Here is a 19,396-nt window from a genome sequence, read left to right as displayed (position 1 = left end):
TGAAACAAACAAAAAAAAACTAAAACCAAACCACACTCCCAACCACTAAAACTTAAAATTAAATAGAAATAAAATAACACCCTGGCTATTAACTTTCATTTCTTAAAAATAGCTAGGATTCAAAAATCATACTTAGTTCAAGAAATAACAGTTCTTAGAAATTTTATTGTTTGGTTCTTAACCTAAACTTATTAAAAGTTACCTGTGTATCTAGGTATCTGGAATCTATTTATCTGTATCATTTTGGTTATTATCAGGTCAAACTGATAATATGAAGAACACTTAGAAAACAGAGTTTATAATGAACTTTTTTCTGATTAATTAGAAGAATCACTGTTATATTTTATTAAAATATTGAAATGTATATTTTATTTCAGTGTCCTGAAAAAGGACAAGGAAGGTTAGCACAAATGTACATAATGCTTAAGTTTTCATGTTTTGCCAAATTCATATTCATATGTGGAAAGAATTTCCTACATGTCTTTCAAGAATGATGCTTTTTAACATGATATTGCTGAAGGTTAAAAAATTGTATAAAAAACATGAAAAGTTTTCCATAAACATTATGCAAAACCATCTAATACTGTTCATGTGAGTTTTTAAAGGTATTTTCTTTGGTCATCTTATCAGAAAGTAAAGCTTAATGTTGAAGGTATAAATCTGTAAACAACTGATTTGCAGAGAGTCGTTATGTATGAAATCAGAGATGGAAAATTGCTAGCCGTTAGGAAACTATTGTCAGTAGAGGGTGCAACATGAGCATTGCACTATGTGTTTCTTGATAAAATTACCCGTTTATTGGGCAAGCAAGGAATTACTTGCCATAACATTCGGTAATGGATTCATGTACATAACAAAATGGCTGCCTTCCCTGTCTAATCCAAGAACATACGAAACTAAGGAACAAATGCTGAAGCCATCTTCAGTAGGAAACCTGTTTACTAAGAGGGAGAACATTTATATTTAGTGCTCAATATTTCTTTGGTTTTAAAATTTTACACTCCAACCAAGGAATATGACACAAATCTACTGAAATCAGTGAAAATCTTCAGATAAAGCTGATAGGACCAAAATCTACCTTCAGATATATCTTGAAAGACAGTGGCAAAAAAATATATTGTTGGGTTTTATTTTTGTGGGGTTTTTTTGGAACAGCTCATGGAGGTAGAAGCAGCATTAAGGTGGAAAAGGTATTTGAGGCAGAGGACTCCCTGGAAGGTCTGTTGACTAAACGTTTTGGAGATGTGCTGGACTACTGCAAGCTTGTTGTATATTGTCTTGACTTGCTATTGGATTCCACCACAGCAATTGCTTACGTAAATGCTTCTAGAATATGATAATTTCTACAGTGACATCTATGAGTTATGTTTTAAATCAAGATTGAGAATAGAATGTAGACAGTACGTGGGAGAAATTTATAATGGATTTAAGGAGGAAAATAACACTACATAGGAAGTAATTGAGGAAATATTTCTGGTGAAAGAGTCAAAGGCTATTTTCTTAGGCTTTGATGTTAGCTGTTTTCTTAGTCTTTTTTAAACATTTCGTTTTTAGGTAGTCCTGCTAAGAGGACTTGATAATCCTTATGGTTCCCTTCAAACTTGAGATATTCTAGGATTCTATGATTTTCTAAGCCTGATGCTCCTTTAAAGAGGTAAACCTGAGTAGTAAAGATTCTCAGATGCAGTGAGGATTTGACACTATAGTTGAAATGCTGAACTAACAAATACAGAGATCATTTTAAATTTTAAATTTCAGTGATAACTGAGGCAAGTACACTTCAGTGGTTATGGTTAAAGTAAAGAAAAAAAAAAGGCAGTTTTAATTTCAATACCACAAAATAGATGTAGTTTTAATGGGAAAAATTGCAACCTTTTCCCTAAAGTGTTTTCTTCTTCAATCCTTTGAGTATATGTTGGAGACTTATTTTCATGACTTCATGTTTAAATAATGAATGTTTAACATCTTGAATGTTGTTTTCCATGCCATCAAGGTGTTTTTATATTTCAAAGCTGTCCATTTTGCCCTCACTGATCATTTTTACCTACAGAATAATTCATACGGTGTCACAACACTGTTCTGCTGACGGAATGACTGACCACTTTCTATTAAGGTTTTATTTGGTTTCATTTTATAAGGGGTTATGGTGGTGGTGTGTTTCTTTTTTACTCCTGTAGTAGAGTAAGTGGGAGTAATCAATATACATAGAGTCTAGTCTGAGAGCCATTTCTTATCACAAAAGTCACTGAATGGTAGAAGCTGCTGTGGCACTACTTATAGGAATGTCACTGCTGTTTAGAATCAGAATTATGTCTGTTTGCTGTATGAAACTAAAACCACTACATTATTAATACCAGTAAATACCATACATTGATGTCCAAATGAGACTATTCTGGTTATATATTACATATCCTCTCAAAGCTGTCACATCAATGATGTATTATATAATACTAATAGCTGCTAGTCCAATGATGTATAACAAGTGCCATCACTCTATCTAAATATTTCATCGTGGCAACAGAATTTGTGCTAAAATACTTCAACACTATGGTTGTAAATATAATAGACTTGCACACACCAATCATTCTGTAATGTGCTACAGAATTATTTACCCTGTATGCAAAAGACATGACAAGGGGAGCATGGCACTGCAACAACACTGCTCATTCCAAGCCTTTCTCATTTTGGCCAGCCATGGGGCTTGAAAACATATTCTCAGCTCCAACTCACCACTTAGATTGGTGCTAGCGTTACACTTAGGGAAAGAGAGCTATAAGGCCTTCAGCTCCAGGGAAACTGTGCTCTGGAAACAGACAGTCAAGTGGAGTATGGCATGGAGTGGAGTATTGCTCCTTCCATGTCTTTCAAATCTGGGTAACCCATGGTGCTATGTACCTTAGATTCCTCAGATCCAAGGTGCCATTTAGTTTAGGATTAAGTTTGGGATTACAGTGAGAGACTGTCCTGGGTTCAGCAGTAGCAGTCATTTTTCCCCTTCTTGGTAGCTGATGCAGTGCTGTGTTTTGACTTTCGGCCTGGGAACAGAGCTGATAGCGATGTTTTGGTTTGGCCAAGGACTTTGTGAGCCTCATGCTCTGCCAGGGGGGAGGGGAAGCCAGGAGGAAGAAGAGACAGGACACCTGACCCAAACTGACCAAAGAGGTATTCCATACCACAGCACGTCATGCCCAGGATGTAACTGGGAGTTAGCCGGAAGGGCTGGGAGACTGCAGGGTTGGAGGAGGTATCGGTCGGAGCTTGGTTGGGCTTGGGGGGCGAGTTATAGGTCAGCTGGTGCTGAGGTGTTGTATTCTCTTCCCTTGTTATTTCCTTTATCACTGTTATTATTGGTGGTAGCAGTAGTGGTTTGTGTTATACCTTAGTTACTAAACTGTTCTTATCTCAACCCGTGGGAGTTGCATTCTTTTGATTCTCCTCTCCGTCCCTCCGGGAGTAGGGGGAGGGAAAGAAGGGGGGGAGGGGTGAGTTAACGAGTTACCTGACTGGGTTTAAACCACGACAGAGACCCATAAAGTCTGTAGCTTCACAGACATGAGGAAAGCAAAATATATTTATAAGGAGAGCATGGCATTGTACCACCATTAATTGTTCTACAACCTTCTCATCAGGTCCAGCCATGGTTCCTGGGACCTTAGCCTCAGTTTCAAGGTGACACTCAGATTAAGTCTGGGGTCTAGGGTTATAGTTAGTATTCAGAGATCCTTAATACCTACAGCTCCAAAACTGGAGAGGCAAAAGACATTACAAAGAGCATGGCAGTTTACCATGATTAGTCTTCCCACCACTTTCTTATGGGGGCCAACCATGGTGCTTGGGACATTAAACTCAGCTCCAAAATGACATTAAGATTAGGTTTAGGGATATGGTTAGAGTAAGGGTTAGGCTTAGTGCTATGGTTAGGATTAGAGTTAGGGTTAGGGCTCAGACAATCATGAAGCCCACATTTTCAGGGACACTGTGGCTGCAAAATATATTATAAGGAGGCATGGTAGTGTACTACTATTAATCTTTCCACATGTATTTCATCTGGACCAGCCATGGTACTTTGGACTATAAACTTAGATAAAAGGTGACATTAGGATTAAAGTTAGTGTTTGTGTTAGGGTGAGGTTTACGGTTAGGGTTACAGTTCAGGCAGTCATGAAGCCTACATCTCCAGGGACACTGGGCCTGCAAAAGACATGTAAAATGGAACATGACACTGCAACTACATTAGTCTTGCCATACCTTTCCCATCAGGACCTAACACTGTAACTGGGACTTTAAATGTAGCTCCAAGGTGTCATTTAGATTAGGTTTAGGGTTAGGATTCAAACATTCCTAGGTTTAGGAATGCTACAGATCCAGAGACACTGGGACTGCAAAAGACATGCAAAGGTAAGCCTGGCACTGCAACAAGACTGCTTCATTCTACCCTTTTCTCATATGGACCTCACATTGTACTTGGGAATTTAAATTTAGTTCCGAAGTGCCATTTAGGTCAAGGTTAGGGTTAGTGTTCAGAAGTTATAAGTCCTACAACTCCAGAGACACTGGGGCTGCAAAAGGCATGCCAAGGAGAGCATTGTAATACAACAACATTCTTTATTTCAAAACATTTCTCACCTGGGGCAGCCATCGCTCCTGGGACAATAGCATCAAGTCCAACATATTATCCTGATTACTGTTAGGCTGTTGGATTATACATAGTGTTCATGGACCCGTAATAACTACAGCTCCAATACTGGAGAAGCAAAGATCTTTACAAGGAGAACTTGGCAGGGTACTACTATTAAAATTTCCACAACTTTTTCATCTGGACAAGCTATTCTGCTTGGGACTTTAAACTCAGCTCCAAGATGCCATTTAGATTAGGGATAAGGCTAGGGTTAAGGCTCAGACTGTCATAAAGCCTACAGCTCCATGGATACTAAGGATGCAAAAGTCATGCTTAGTGGAGCACAGCACTGCAATGACATTGCATGTTAAGCTGCTTTCTCATCTGGGCCAGCCATACTGATTAGAACGCCAAATTTAGGTCCAACATGCCATTTGGATGAGGGTAAGGGTTACAGTTCACAGGTCTATAATGCCTATATCTCCAGGGACATTGGGCCTGATAAACACAATATGAGGAGAGCATGGCAATGTACCACTATTAATCTTTAAACACCTTTGTCATCTGGACTAGCCATGCTGCTTGGGACTTTAAACTCAGCTCCAAGGTGCCATTGAGATTGGGGTTAGTGTTAGGGTAAAAGGGGTAGCGTTCAGGCACTCATAAAGCCTACAGCTCCAGTTGTACTTGGCTTGCAAAAGTCATGTCGAGTGGAGTATGGCACGGCAAAGACATTGCTTATTCCACACCTTTCTCATGTACGCCAGCCATGGTGATTAGGACTTTAAACTTAGATCCAACATGCCATTTAGATTAGGGTAAGGGTTAATGTTCAGAGATCTATAATGCCTACATCTCCAGAGACACTGAGTCTGCTAAACACAATATAAGGAGAGTATGGCCGTGCACCACCATTGATCTTTCAATGCCTTAGTCATCTGGACCAGCCATTCTGATTGGGAATGTAAACTCAGCTCCAAGGTGCAATTTAGATTAGGGTTAGGGTTAGGGATAGGGTTCAGGCACTCATAAAACCTACACAGCCAGGGATACCTGGGTTGCAAAAGACATGCCTAATGGAGCACGCCACTGCAAAGACATTTCTTAATCTACACATTTCTCATCTGGGCCAGCCATGGTGATTAGGACCCTAAACTAAACGCCAAGTTGCCATTTAGATTACAGTTAGGGTTATGCTTAGGGTTACCGTTCGTTCTGTAATAAAGGCTACAGCTCCAGGGACATTTGGGCTGCAAAAGTCATGCCTAATGGAGCACGGCAGTGCAAAGACATTCCTTGTTCCACCCCTTTCTCATCTGGGCCAGCCATGGTGATTGGGACTTTAAAATTAGGTCGAACATGCCATTTAGATTTGGGTATGGGTTACGGTGCAGAGATCTATAATGTCTACATCTCCAGAGACACTGGCCTGCCAAACACAACATAAGGAGAGCATGGCAGTGTACCACTATAAATCTTTCAACACCATTTTCACCTGCACCAGGCATGGTTCTTGGACTGTGAACTGAGCTCCAAGGTGTTATTAATTTAGGGTTAGGGTTAGGGTTATGGTTCAGACTGTCATAAAAGCTACAGCTCCGGAGACATTGGGGCTGCAAATTCAATGCCAAGAGAATCATGGCACTGCAACAACACTGCTTCTTTCTTCCACACCTTTCTCATCCGGGCCATCCATCGCTCTTGGGACATTAGCATCAACTGACAGCTGTTCTTCTGAATAGGGTTAGGGTGTTGGGTTATGAATATTGTTCAGAGACCCATAATAGCTACAGCTCCAACTCCGGGGCAGCAAAGATCATTGCAAGGAGAGCCTGGCAGTGTACTACTATTAATTTGTCCACAAGTCCTTCATCTGGAGCAGTCATTTTTCCTGGGACTTGAAACGCAGCTGCAAGGTGCCATTTATATTAGGGTCAGGGTTAGGGTTAGGGTTCAGGCACTCATAAAACCTACATATCCAAGGATACCTGGGTTGCAAAAGTCATGCCTAGTGGAGCACGGCACAGCAAAGACATTTCTTAATCCACACCTTTCTCATCTGGGCCAGCCATCATGATTAGGAAAACTAAACTCCAAGTTGCCATTTAGATTACAGTTAGGGTTATGGTTAGGGTTACCGTTCAGTCTGTAACAAAGGCTGCATCTCCAGGGTCATATGGGCTGCAAAAGTCATGCCTAATGGAGCACGGCACTGCAAAGACATTGCTTGTTCCACACCTTTCTCATCTGAGCCGTCCATCGCTCTTGGGACATAAGCATCAACTGCCAGCTGATTAGGGTTAGGGTGTTGGGTTATGAATGTTGTTCAGAGACCCATAATGGCTACAGGTGCAACATCGGGGCAGCAAAGATCATTGCAAGGAGAGCTCACAGTATTCTACTATCAATCTTTCCATAACTTTTTCATCTGGACCAGCCATTCTTCTTGGGACTTGAAAATCAGCTGCAAGGTGCCATTTAGATAAGGGTCTGGGTTAGGGTTAGGGTTCAGGCACTCATAAAGCCTACACAGACAGGGACACCTGGGTTGCAAAAGTCATGCCTAATGGAGAACGGCACTGCAAAGACATTTCTTAATCCACACTTTTCTCATCTGGGCCAGCCGTGGTAATTGGGACATTAAACTTAGGTCCAACGTGCCATTTCATCTAAGGTAATGGTTACAGTAAGAGGACTATAATGCCTGCATCTCCTGGAACCCTGGCCTGCTAAACAATATATAAGAACAACATGGCAATGTACTACTTATAATCTTCCAACACCTTTTTAATCTGGAGCAGCCATGGTGATTAGGACCCTAAACTAAGCTCCAAGGTGCCATTTAGATTAGGGTTAAGGTTCAGACCGTCATAAATGCTACAGCTCCAGAGACACTGGGGCTGCAAAAGGCATGCCAAGAGGAGAAGGGCACTGCAACAACATTGCTTCCTTCCACACCTTTCTCATCTGGGCCATCCATCGCTCTTGGGACATTAGCATCAACTGACAGCTGTTCTTATGAATAGGGTTAGGGCGTTGAGTATGAATATTGTTCAGAGACCCATAATAGCTACAGCTCCAACTCCGGGGCAGCAAAGATCATTGCAAGGAGAACCTGGCAGTGTTCTACTATTAATTTTTCCTCAACTTTTTCATCTGGAGCAGCCATTCTTCTTGGGACTTGAAACTCAGCTGCAAGGTGCCATTTATATTAGGGTCAGGGTTAGGGTTAGGGTTCAGGCACTCATAAAGCCTACATAGCCAAGGATACCTGGGTTGCAAAAGTTATGCCTAGTGGAGCATGGCACAGCAAAGACATTTCTTAATCCACACCTTTCTCATCTGGGCCAGCCATCATGATTAGGAAAACTAAACTCCAAGTTGCCATTTAGATTACAGTTAGGGTTATGGTTAGGGTTACCGTTCAGTCTGTAACAAAGGCTGCATCTCCAGGGTCATATGGGCTGCAAAAGTCATGCCTAATGGAGCACAGAACTGCAAAGACATTGCTTGTTCCACACCTTTCTCATCTGGGCCAGCCATGGCAATTGGGACATTAAACTTAGGTCCAACGTGCCATTTAGTTTAAGGTAAGGGTTATAGTGAAGAGGTCTATAATGCCTGTGCCTCCTGGAACACTGGGCCTGCTAAACAAAGTATAAGATGAACATTGCAATGTACTACTTATAATCTTTCAACACCTTTTTAATTTGGAGCAGCCATGGTGATTAGGACCCTAAACTAAGCTCCAAGGTGCCATTTAGATTAGGGTTAGGGTTAGGGTTCAGACCATCATAAAGCCTACAGCTCCAGAGACACTGGGAATGCATAATGAATGCCAAGAGGAGAATGGCACTGCAACAACATTGCTACTTTCCACACCATTCTCATCAGGGCCATACATGGTTCTTGGTACATTAGCATCAGCTGCCAGGTGTTCTTCTGGTTAGGGTTAGGTTGTTGTGTTATGCAAACTGTTCAGAGATCAATAATAGCTACAGCTCCAACACCGGGACAGCAAAGATCATTACAAGGAGATCCTGACAGTATGCTACTATTATTCTTTATACATTTTCATCTGGACCAGCCATTCTTCATGGGAGTTGAAACTCAGCTCCAAGGTGATATTTACATTAGGATTAGTGTTAGGGTTAGGCTTAGAGTTAAGTTTCAGGCACTCATAAACCCTACATAGACAGGGACATTTGGGTTGCAAAATTCATGCCGAGTGTAGCATGGCACTGCAAAGACATTGCTTGGTCTGCCTACATCTCCAGAGACACTGGGCCTGCTAAACACAACAAAAGTGGAACATGGAAGTGTACCACTATTAATCTTTCAGCATGTCTTTCATCTGGAGCTGCCATGGTGCTTGGGACTCTAAACTTAGTTCCAAGTTGCCATTGAAATTATGATTACCACTAGGGTTAGGGTTAGGGTTATGTTTATGGTTCAGACAGTCATAAAGGGTACAGCTTCAGGGACATTTGGGCTGCAAAATTCATGCTTAATTTAGCACGGCACTGCAACAACATTTCTTCTTAGCATAACTTACTTGCCTGGACCAGCCATCATTCCTGGGACATTACTGTTAACTGCCAGGTGCTCTTCTGGTTAATGTATTGGGTTATGCATACTGTACAGAGATCCCTAATAGCTACAGCTGCAACACTGGGGCAGCAGTAATCATTACAAGGAGAGCCTGGCAGTGTACTACTATTATTATTTCTACAACATTTTCATCTGTACCAGCCATTCTGCCTGGGACTTGAAACTCGTCTGCGAGGTGCCATTTATATTAGGGTTAGGGTTAGGCTAGGGATCAGGCACTCATAAATCCTACGTACCCAAGGACACTTGGGTTACAAAAGTCATGCCTAATGGAGCGTGGCACTGTAAAGACATTGCTTTGTGCACAGCTTTCTCATATGGGACAGCCATGGTTATTAGGACTATAAACTCAGGTCCAATGGGCCATTTAGATTCGGGTAAGGGTTTCTGTTTAGAGATCTATAATGCCTACATCTCCAGAGACACTAGGCCTGTTAATAATAACATAAGGAGAGCATGGAAGTGTACCACTATTAATGTTTCATCACTTCTTTCATCTGAAGCAGCTGTGGTGCTTGGGACTGTAAACTCAGCTCCAAGGTGCCGTTGAGCTTATGGTTAGGGTTAGGATTAGGGTTACAGTTCCAACTGTCATAAAGGCTACAGCTCCAAGGACACTTGGGCTGAACAAGGAATGTCGAGTAGTGCATGGTGCAGCAAAGACATTGCTTGTTCCACACCTTTCTCATCTGGGACAGCCATGGTGTTTAGGACTCTAAACTAAGCTCCAAGGTGCCATTTAGATTAGGGTAGGGGTTACTGTTCAGATATCTATAATGCTACATCTCCAGGAACACTGGGTCTGCTAAACACTTTATAAGTAGAGCATGGCAATGTACTACTATTAATCTTTCAACACCTTTTTCATCTAGAGCAACCATGGTTCTTGGGACTGTAAACTCTGCTCTAAGGTGCCATTTAGATTTGGGTTAGGGTTAGGGTTATGGTTCAGACTGTCATAAAGGCTACTTGGCTGAAAAAGAAATGCCAAGAGGAGCACATCACTGTAAAGACATTGCTTGTTCCACACCTTTCTCATATGGGACAACCATGGTGATTAGGACCTTAAATTTAGGTCCAACATGCCATTTAGATTAGGGTAAGCGTTACTGTTCAGAGATCTATAATGCCTACATCTCCAGGGACACTGGGCCTGTTAAAAACTACGTAAGGAGAGCATGGCAGTGTACCACTATTAATCTTTCGACATCTTTTTCTTTTGGACCAGCCATGGTGCTTGGGACTGTAAACTGAGCTCCAAGGTTTCATTTAGATTAGGGTTAGCGTCAGGGGTAGTTTTCAGACTGTCATAAAGTATACAGCTCTGGAGACATTTGTGCTGCAAAAGGCATGCCAAGAGGAGAATAACGCTGCAACAACATTGCTACTTTCCATACTATTCTCATCAGGGCCATCCATCATTCTTGGCACATTAGCATCAGCCGCGAGGTGGTCTTCTCAGGGTTAGGGTGTTGGGTTATGCACACTGTTCAGATATCCATAATAGCTACAGCTCCAACACTGGGGCAGAAAAGATCATTAGAAGGAGAGCCTGGCAGTGTGCCACTATTAATCTTTCCACAACTTTTTCATCTGGAGCCACCATTCTGCTTGGGACTTTAAACTCATCACCATTTAGATCATCTCTAGCGTTATGGTTCAGAATGCTATAACTCCAGAGACTCTGGGGCTGCAAATGGCATTATTAGGTGGGCATGTTAGTGTACCTCTTTTAAGCTTTGCACATTCATCTGGACCAGCCATAGTGCTTGTGACTGTAAACTCAGTTCCAAAGTGCCATCTTGATTAGGGTTAGGTTTAGGCATCAGACTGTCATAAAGTCAACAGCTCCAGAGACACTTTGCTCTGTAGGAAACATTCCAAGAATAGCATGGCTCTGCAACAACATTGGTTCTTTCCACACCTTTCTCATCTGGACCTCCCATGGTACTTGGGACTTTAAATTTATCTGTGTGGTGCTGTTCAGATTAGGGTTAGTGTTAGGGTTCAGACTGTCATAAAGCTACAGCTCCAGAGACGTTTAGGATGCATAAGGCATGCCAAATGGAGCACGGCACTGCAACGACATTTCTTCTTTTTTAGAGATTCATAAAACCCAGAGTTCCTTAGACAGTGGGTTTGTAAATGTCCTGCCTAGTGTAGCCTGGCACTGCAACAACTTTCCTCCTTTCACATCATTTTCATTTCACCCACAAATGGTGCTGGGGCATGATCTAAGCTATAAAATACCTTTAAATTAGGGTTAGGGTTAGTGTTCACAGGGCCATAAAGCTTAAAACTCCAGGGATACTGTGGCTGCAAATGCATGCCAAGTGGGGCACGGTATTGTAACTGCATTGATCCTTTCACAGTTTTTATATATTCCACCCATGGTGCTTGGGACCTTAGCTCAGCTCCAATTTGACATTTGATGCTCCTTTCACACATATGTGAAACATAGTTCTCTTTACAGCTGTCTGTTTGTATCTCTTTAATTAATTTTCTTCTTTGTTGTTTCATTATCTTAATAATTATAATTGTTTTCAATGCAAATTCTTTTAATACATCCACATTTTTGGCACTCACTGTTATTTTGATGTTTCAGTCTGACTGTTAACATGTTATTTGTTAATGTTCTTTGTAAATTATATTGCATTTCAACTTCTCTTCATAAAATATCTTATTTCATTTTCTGTTCTTCCAGAAGGAGCATTTATGTTCAATACTTTGTCATTTTGCTCTTATGTTTAGATAGATGATTTCTTCCGTGATAGTGTCAAAACAATAACTGCTGATAATACAGTATCATTCATCATGAAACTTGGTCCTATTTCATGCCTCACAGTCTTTTCTGTCCTATAAAACAGTGTGAATTCATTAACCTAAAACATCTACATCCCAGGTGTTTTGTGAGGCTGTGATGGCTATGCAATGCTTCAAAAGCACATGGCAGGTCCCTGGTACATTTTATGCTTTAAATATTCCATGTTTCAACTCCCTGTCCAACTCTACCTGCCAGTTTACTTTTGAGTTCAAAGATTAACTTTTCAGAGAGCTTGCAGGAATGCATATTGCTTGATCTAAGGACTTCGTATTTCTTGAACATGCAAGAATGTGTTCTTAGCATATAGAGCTTATTCATAGCCACAGGCCACCAGCTGAGCTGTTGGTACAGGTCAGCAAACACATAAGACATTTTGTCGATAGCAAGTTGCATCTCAAGCCACTTGGCCACTCCAGAACCACAGCGACTTCAGGCTGATTATTCAGGTTTTCCTGGAGTGTTTCTTGAAGATTCTGAACTATAAGAAAGACTGAAATGTCAGGAAAAGAAATGTTTGGATAAGGGTATTACAATATCTGAAAATGAGAAAGGAATCAATCAACATAAAAAGGACATGGAACTGTTGGAACAAGTCCAGAGAAGGGCCACGAGGATGATCAGGGGACTGGAGCACCTTCCGTATGAAGACAGGCTGAGGAAGTTGGGGCTGTTCAGCCTGGAGAAGAGAAGGCTGTGTGGAAATCTCATAGTAGCCTTCCAGTATCTGAAGGGGGCCTATAGGGATGTTGGGAAGGGACTCTTCATTAGAGACTGTAGTGATAGGACAAGGGGTAACAGGTTAAAACTTAAACAGGGGAAGTTTAGGTTGGATATAAGAAGGAAATTCTTTCCTGTTAGGGTGGTGAGGCACTGGAATAGGTTGCCCAGGGAGCCTGCGAATGCTCCATCCCTGGCAGTGTTCAAGACCAGCTTGGACGAGGCCTTGGGTGGTATGATTTAGCGTAAGGTGTCCATGCCCATAGCAGGGGGGTTGGAACTAGACGATCTTAAGGTCCTTTCCAAACCTAATGATTCTATGAATCTATGATTCTGTGATATTTGCTGATTCTGAGGACAAAATGTTTCTTTAAACTGAGTCTGTTTGGTACAAAAAGTGAGAACATTATTTTCAAATGATTGATAGGTAAAAGTACTCCTGATAATAAGGAAATCATAAACTGTAAAACCTGCATAATTTAGTTTAACTGTGAGTAACTGTCTGAATGCATAACCGGAGTAATAGGACGATAATATGAAAATTGACTATATTAAAAACCCCAAACCAAATAAAAAAACAAACACAAATTTTATTAGACTGAGAAATAATATTTCAACAGAAGAAATAGAAACCTTATTTCTTGCACCTTACCAATTTGCATATTGAATTATCAAAATCTCAAGTATTATTTTACACAGTAGTTTTAAAGACTGTCCAGGGACACTTAATAAAGATTAGGAGAGGGGCACAAATCAGAAAAACACCCTCACTCACATGGCAGAAAAAAAAAAAAGTGAAATTCTAATTCTATAACGAGTGAAAGAAAGTTATTTTTTATGGTTTAAAGAACAGATATCAGCTTGCTCCATGGGGGGGGAGATGGGGGTGTGGGTTTGAAAGCAGGACAATAACGTTTTAAAATAAATGCAACCTATACAGTAACAGGCAGAACAAACATGAATTGGGAATTAAAAAATCAGTTTCAGAAATCTGACATATTTTTAACAGTAGTGAAAGTATCTCTTTATAACCACTGTGGAAAATAGGTGGCTTCAAGTTAATGAACTATTTTCAGTTCAATAAACCTAAGGGAGCGTTTCTCAAAGACTTGCATACATTTATAAATGTGAAAAAGCTGTATTTCAGTATATGTAGAGTAAGTTCAAGGAAGTCTTTGAATTTAGTATCCAAGGGAAATTTACAAGAAATATCAAAGAGAACAATGGAAAAAAAAGCTAAGAAAGTTATAACATTTTTCTGTGGAAATATTAATTCAAAGCTGATATAGAGTGCCCTTTGTTATATATTGCTATATAAGATTATTGAACTTTATGTTATTAGTGATTTTTAGCATTTCAGGCAGACATTACATTGCAATCCATCATGATGTCTCCCCTTAGAAAGTATTCACATTAGTGTAATAATTTTCACTCATATTTTTATTGTCTGGCTTAATATTAATTTAAATATTATGAATAAAAATTAGCATTAGATTTTACTCTAGAAATGTATTCTCTTATGTTATTAACAAGTGTAATAAAACACTGCTTGATGAATAAAAATCTAACAGAAAAATATATTTCCATCAGTTTATAACATCATTTCACTGATATCTTATTAAGATGTATGTTTATTAGCAAAATTAAAAATGTATTTGTAACCAGACCCATTACATTTCTAGTTAGAACATCCAGGGGACATTTTCCCAGGGAAAACTGTTAATAGAAAATATCTCAATGGTAGTAAAAAATTGACAATCTAATCCTCTTGAGATAAATAGATAACTCTTGCTCTATGTATAAACTCTGCAAATCTGAAAATCTACCTACAGATCTGCTAGTCTGTATCTGACCCCAATAAACCTGCTTCCTTAGATAAATGATGATAGGGACCCATGGTTTTGGTTTGTTTCCCTTATTATCATGTAGATCTGGATTTCTTCTGTAGAAATAAGTCTAAAAAAAGAATAAATTAGCTTGGTATACTTTTGAACTTTAAACCTTTTAAAATATAGTTAATGGCAGCATCTAAGACATTAATAGACATGACCTAACAATTAAGTGCATCGCTCACATTTGATAAACTGTCTCATCTGCTAGGAATGTGAGAAAAAATTAACCACTTATCTTGGAAATTCCTAGCAAACAGCACTTACATGATATATAAAACAAAGGAAATGTATCAGCACAAAAAAGAGAACATAACATTAAACTTCTCTACCCTAATGGTCAGTACCTCCAGACCGAGTTCTGAGCCATAGGTATCCAACAGTCAGGTATGTCCAGAATGAAGTAGGAAAATCCTCTTCCTTCCTTTGAAGATGTTGACTTATTGTATCTGAAAGGTTAAATGACTCTAGTTATTTAAGCATTATTGCCCTTAACATGAAGGGCTCACTCTGACTGCAGAGATTCAATAAACTATTATGCTTGCACTGTAAGAGCCCTGACAAAGAGCCTTACCAGTCATCTGCAAAAGAAAGCTAGCACAAAGAGGCACCTGACACTATTTACTGAGAGTAATGAAATTATCTTTGCCCATTTCCTGCTCCTTCACTCCCTGTCCACTGCCAATAATCAACGAAGCTCATCATTGCCTGGGACTTGAGGACAAATGCCTTCAGCACCTGTGCACACTCTTCCCATGCTGTTTTTACTGGCACACACTCTGCCTTAACGACTTCATACCCTTTCACAGGGAAGTTCCTGTGCCATCCGCAGCCTGAGGAAATCATGGCCTCATGGACTTTCAATATACCTTTTGTTTATTTTTTTCTTACTACTAATGAGCTGATATCTTGTTACCTTCTCCCTGTCCCTTCTGTTCTCTGGTAGACTGGACAGGACTTGAGAGGGTTCTGAGAGACTGAAAACCTTGTATATGAGCCCTGTATGGTTCTCCTATTCTTATACTCTATTTTCTTTCACTATTCATGACAAGACTGCATGAAAGCTGTTAGGAAAGCTTTTACAGCTTGGATTTCCTTTGAGCCTTGAGTCTCTGCACCAGTACAATTTGGACTGTGAGTGATTCCAAATGCCAAAGCTTAAGGGTCATCTTCAGGGGATACACATACAGTAATTTGTGCAAAACTGATGGCTTTGGTATAGGGAAATGCAAAAAAAAAAAAAAAAAATCTGCATCTTATGAATTGAAGAGCAGATGATTGACTGTAAAAACAATATATAATCTGTATGAATGGAAGAATATTTTTAATTTAAAATAGTTAAATGAATTAAATGTTGCTGAAAACAAACAAACAAAAAACCCTACAGCTAATAATTAATTAAGTATCCAGTTTGAAAAAAAAATATACAGACAAGGAAGAAGAATATTTAGAAGAAATTGAAAAAAATATCCCAGGCTGTGACTTGTCATGTATCTTATTTCAAGCAGATAAAATTAAGACTGTGTTAGAACATAACAATTAACAATTCACCATCATGCAGAAACCATGTAGTGATCATACATGATTAATATACAATGAAGGCAATTATCTTATTAGACTTAATGGCACCTATAAAAGGGAGACAAGTCACAGGCTTGGGATAGTAATGAAATAAGCTTGCAGTCTGATCAATTTGCATGCAAATAACCTCATCTGAATGAAATTGTTTGCATTTTTATACTATTCTGCAAGCATTACCTGTCCCATTGTTCTATCCTCATTTTCTTGAATTTTCTTAGAAATAAGAAAAAAAAAAGCCAACTAAGACTCTAAAGATCACCTTGTACTCTGCTATTACATCAGTTTTCAAATGTCCATTTCTGACTACAAGCTTCTTCGACAGTCCATCAGAGATGTGGCTGAAATTATTTATATCTTGTAAACAATTTTAATAAAGATTAAAATAGTTGAAAAGTATATTTAATTTGAAATATAGTCATGTGTTTGAAAAGGATAATGAAATGTTAAAACCTCACATTCAAATAAACAACACATCAGTGAATTTTATTTTTCCGTATAATGAAAACATGCCTACATTTTAATTTTATTTGGTTTTATGCATTCCATATTAAAGAAATAAAGAAACTGGAGTCATATTTATCTTAATCCACATTTTATTTCAAAAATTTTAGTTTATGTTTCCTGCAAATTATATTTCAGAAGAGGTAAATACTGTTTCATTTATTTGCATTCTGTGAAGTTGCATTTTAGACCTAATGTGGAGATGCATGAAAAAGCTTTTCCTTACACCATCAGATCTGAGTCTGTCAGTGAAAACCTCTCCATTAACATATGTTTGATAATGCAACATGCTGAATAATCTGATCACAGCCTAGCAGAAGAGTTAAGAGCATATTGCATTTTAAACACAGGAATGTGTTGCGCTTATTTAAATTTTTCATATGAAGAAAGAAGGTACTTTGACAGGCGAGTATAAATAACTCTAGAACTGCACAAAACCAAGCCCAACACAAGCTCCAGACAAATACAATTCAAAGAGTAATTGCCTTGAATTTGTATTTTAATGAATATCTCACTAATTCTTTAAATAACTTCTATTATTTTGGGCCTAGTGAAATTTGACTTCTATCGTTCTCCATTCTTAATATTCCAAACACAAAAGAAGATTTTACTGTAATATGAATATACAAGACCACACAATTCAGTGATTACTTCCCCCTCTATTAAATATCAGAAAATAGAAGAGAAAATAGCAACAACTGCTCTTCATTGTCCTTTTCTGTTGTTATTCAGACAAGCTATTGAAAGGATCAATTTATATTATCTTAAAGAACTATCCGTATGATTGGATTGCTACAAAGAAGACTAGACTTGAAGTGGAAAGCCAAGAGAGAATTTTTGACATACTGAAATGAGCAAGTGCCAGGTCTACAGCCTCTAAAGAGAGACAAGGGCTATCCCTTAAGAGTCCTGTTCATGTGCTCTAGTAGCATGCTCTGGTAAGGTTTTTATTTTTAAAGTAACTAACAACAGTGGTGTGAAATGTAGGCAGAAAGGCTAGGAAGACATTCAGCTGTCATCCTACTACCTCTGGATTTCCTCCCCAAGCTCAGAATGGAAATATTTTTGAAATTATTTTAGATAAATTTGGAAAAAAGGAAATTACCTTGGTGGAATTAACAGTAAACTATTAAGGGTACTGAGAAGCATTTTCAGAGAACAAAGAAGAGAAGTAATCAGGAGGAAAGGAAATTATGAAATCAATAATTTGGAAGTTGGGAGATAGCTTGCATTAAACATTTCAGTCTCAGAAAAAAAGCATAAAATTGTGTATATTGACTACAGTTCTTAAAGAATCATGTCCAAATAAAACATGTGAAGGAGAAGATGATGTTAATTTGACTGTTCTAGTCATGCTGAAAAATTCTGTTCCATATTCTCTGATCAATGAAAGAAAAAAAGAACAAGAACGAATGTCATATATACAAGAGAGAAACTGATCTGAAGATGATAGTTAAGATAGAAAGAGGAATATTTGAGTTACCAAGTGCTAGAAAATGAAAAATGCTACTATAAACAACCAAATTCACTTGTGGCTATCCAACTATAAGCAGGAATTCCATTATTCATGATAATTTGGAAGTGTAAAGCAGAATCACCTCAACTTTAAAAATCCAGTATCGCCAGAAATCTAAACTCTCTTCTTACAATGTTTCAGTATTTTACCCTGGAAACTGAAATTTTACTCCACCATTTTACCCTGGAAACTGAAAAGATACATATATAATACTATTTCCTTGTCTTCCTGCCGGCAAAGGTGTGAGGAAGGAATTCTGATGCTTCCTGTACGTAAAGCTACGTTTTAGCATGTTCTGACCTATAACATTTGCCAATGTAGTGCGCTTATCACATCAATACATCTACTTCCAAAGATAATTGTCATAGGTTCACACAAAACATCAACAAAGTAAAGGTGCTTCTATTCTTGTGTGATCCACTTACAAATATGCAATCAGAGGGAAAATATTTAAATTAACTCTGCTAAGTTTATTATAAGATTCAGGCCAAACACCTTGTGTGGTATCATATGTACAGGTAAAAGAAAACAGAAACTGGAAATCATTACCTTTTTTTACTTACATAAGGGGTATGCAGATGAAATACATAGGAATCAATCTGGTAGAAAAAAATATTTATAACTGACTTGTAGTACTATGAAAGGAAGTTTCTTATTTTGTTCTTTTTTGTGTTTTTGTTTTGTTTGGTTTTTTTGTTTGTTTTTTTTTAATAGCATGTACAATTACTTGTGTATTTTTATTTCAGGACTTTTCCATTTTTTTTTTTCAGTTTTGAATTCTATTGGTAGATGCAGAGAAAGACAGATGTGGAAGCTATGTGATGATGGATGGACTTTGTCATTCTTTCAGGAAGGTTATTTTAAGTTTCTTCAGATTGTATAATGTTGAAAGGCATCAGACAACTAGAACAAACTGGTCTTGATGAAACAACATCAGGCGAAATGTAGATGTAGAGAAAAGTACTTGCAAAAATAATGTCATGTTGGTTGATTGAAGAAGGCAAAGTTTAGAGAAGTGCACTGATTTTGAGTTTCTCAGTTTTGCAGAAGTAACTGACGCTCCTGCATCTTGATTACCACTTGGAAAAAACTGCCTGTAATCCATTAAGATTTAAGGGTCTTAGACCTAAGAACTTCAC

General features: G+C 38.7%; 1 protein-coding gene across 7 annotated transcripts in view; it reads right to left on the bottom strand.

The window, feature by feature from the left end:
- MGAT4C (MGAT4 family member C) overlaps positions 1–19,396 on the bottom strand; it is a 389,392-nt gene that overhangs the window by 69,798 nt on the left and 300,198 nt on the right. For 4 of the 7 annotated variants that reach the window (XM_057429368.1, XM_057429365.1, XM_057429370.1 and 1 more), the window contains one exon: positions 14,992–15,108. The exons of 2 other annotated variants lie outside the window; for them this stretch is intronic. The gene's annotated coding sequence lies outside the window, so the exon portion shown is untranslated. The remainder of the gene's footprint in view (positions 1–14,991; positions 15,109–19,396) is intronic. One more of the 7 variants, XM_057429366.1, reaches the window with a different exon arrangement.

This window comes from Pezoporus wallicus, unplaced genomic scaffold (assembly GCF_028554395.1).
Source record: "Pezoporus wallicus isolate ANWC-B61680 ecotype Strahan unplaced genomic scaffold, APGP_CSIRO_Pwel_v1 contig_5069, whole genome shotgun sequence".
Classification (NCBI taxonomy): domain Eukaryota; kingdom Metazoa; phylum Chordata; class Aves; order Psittaciformes; family Psittacidae; genus Pezoporus; species Pezoporus wallicus.
This window is presented reverse-complemented; position numbering and strand designations above follow the sequence as displayed.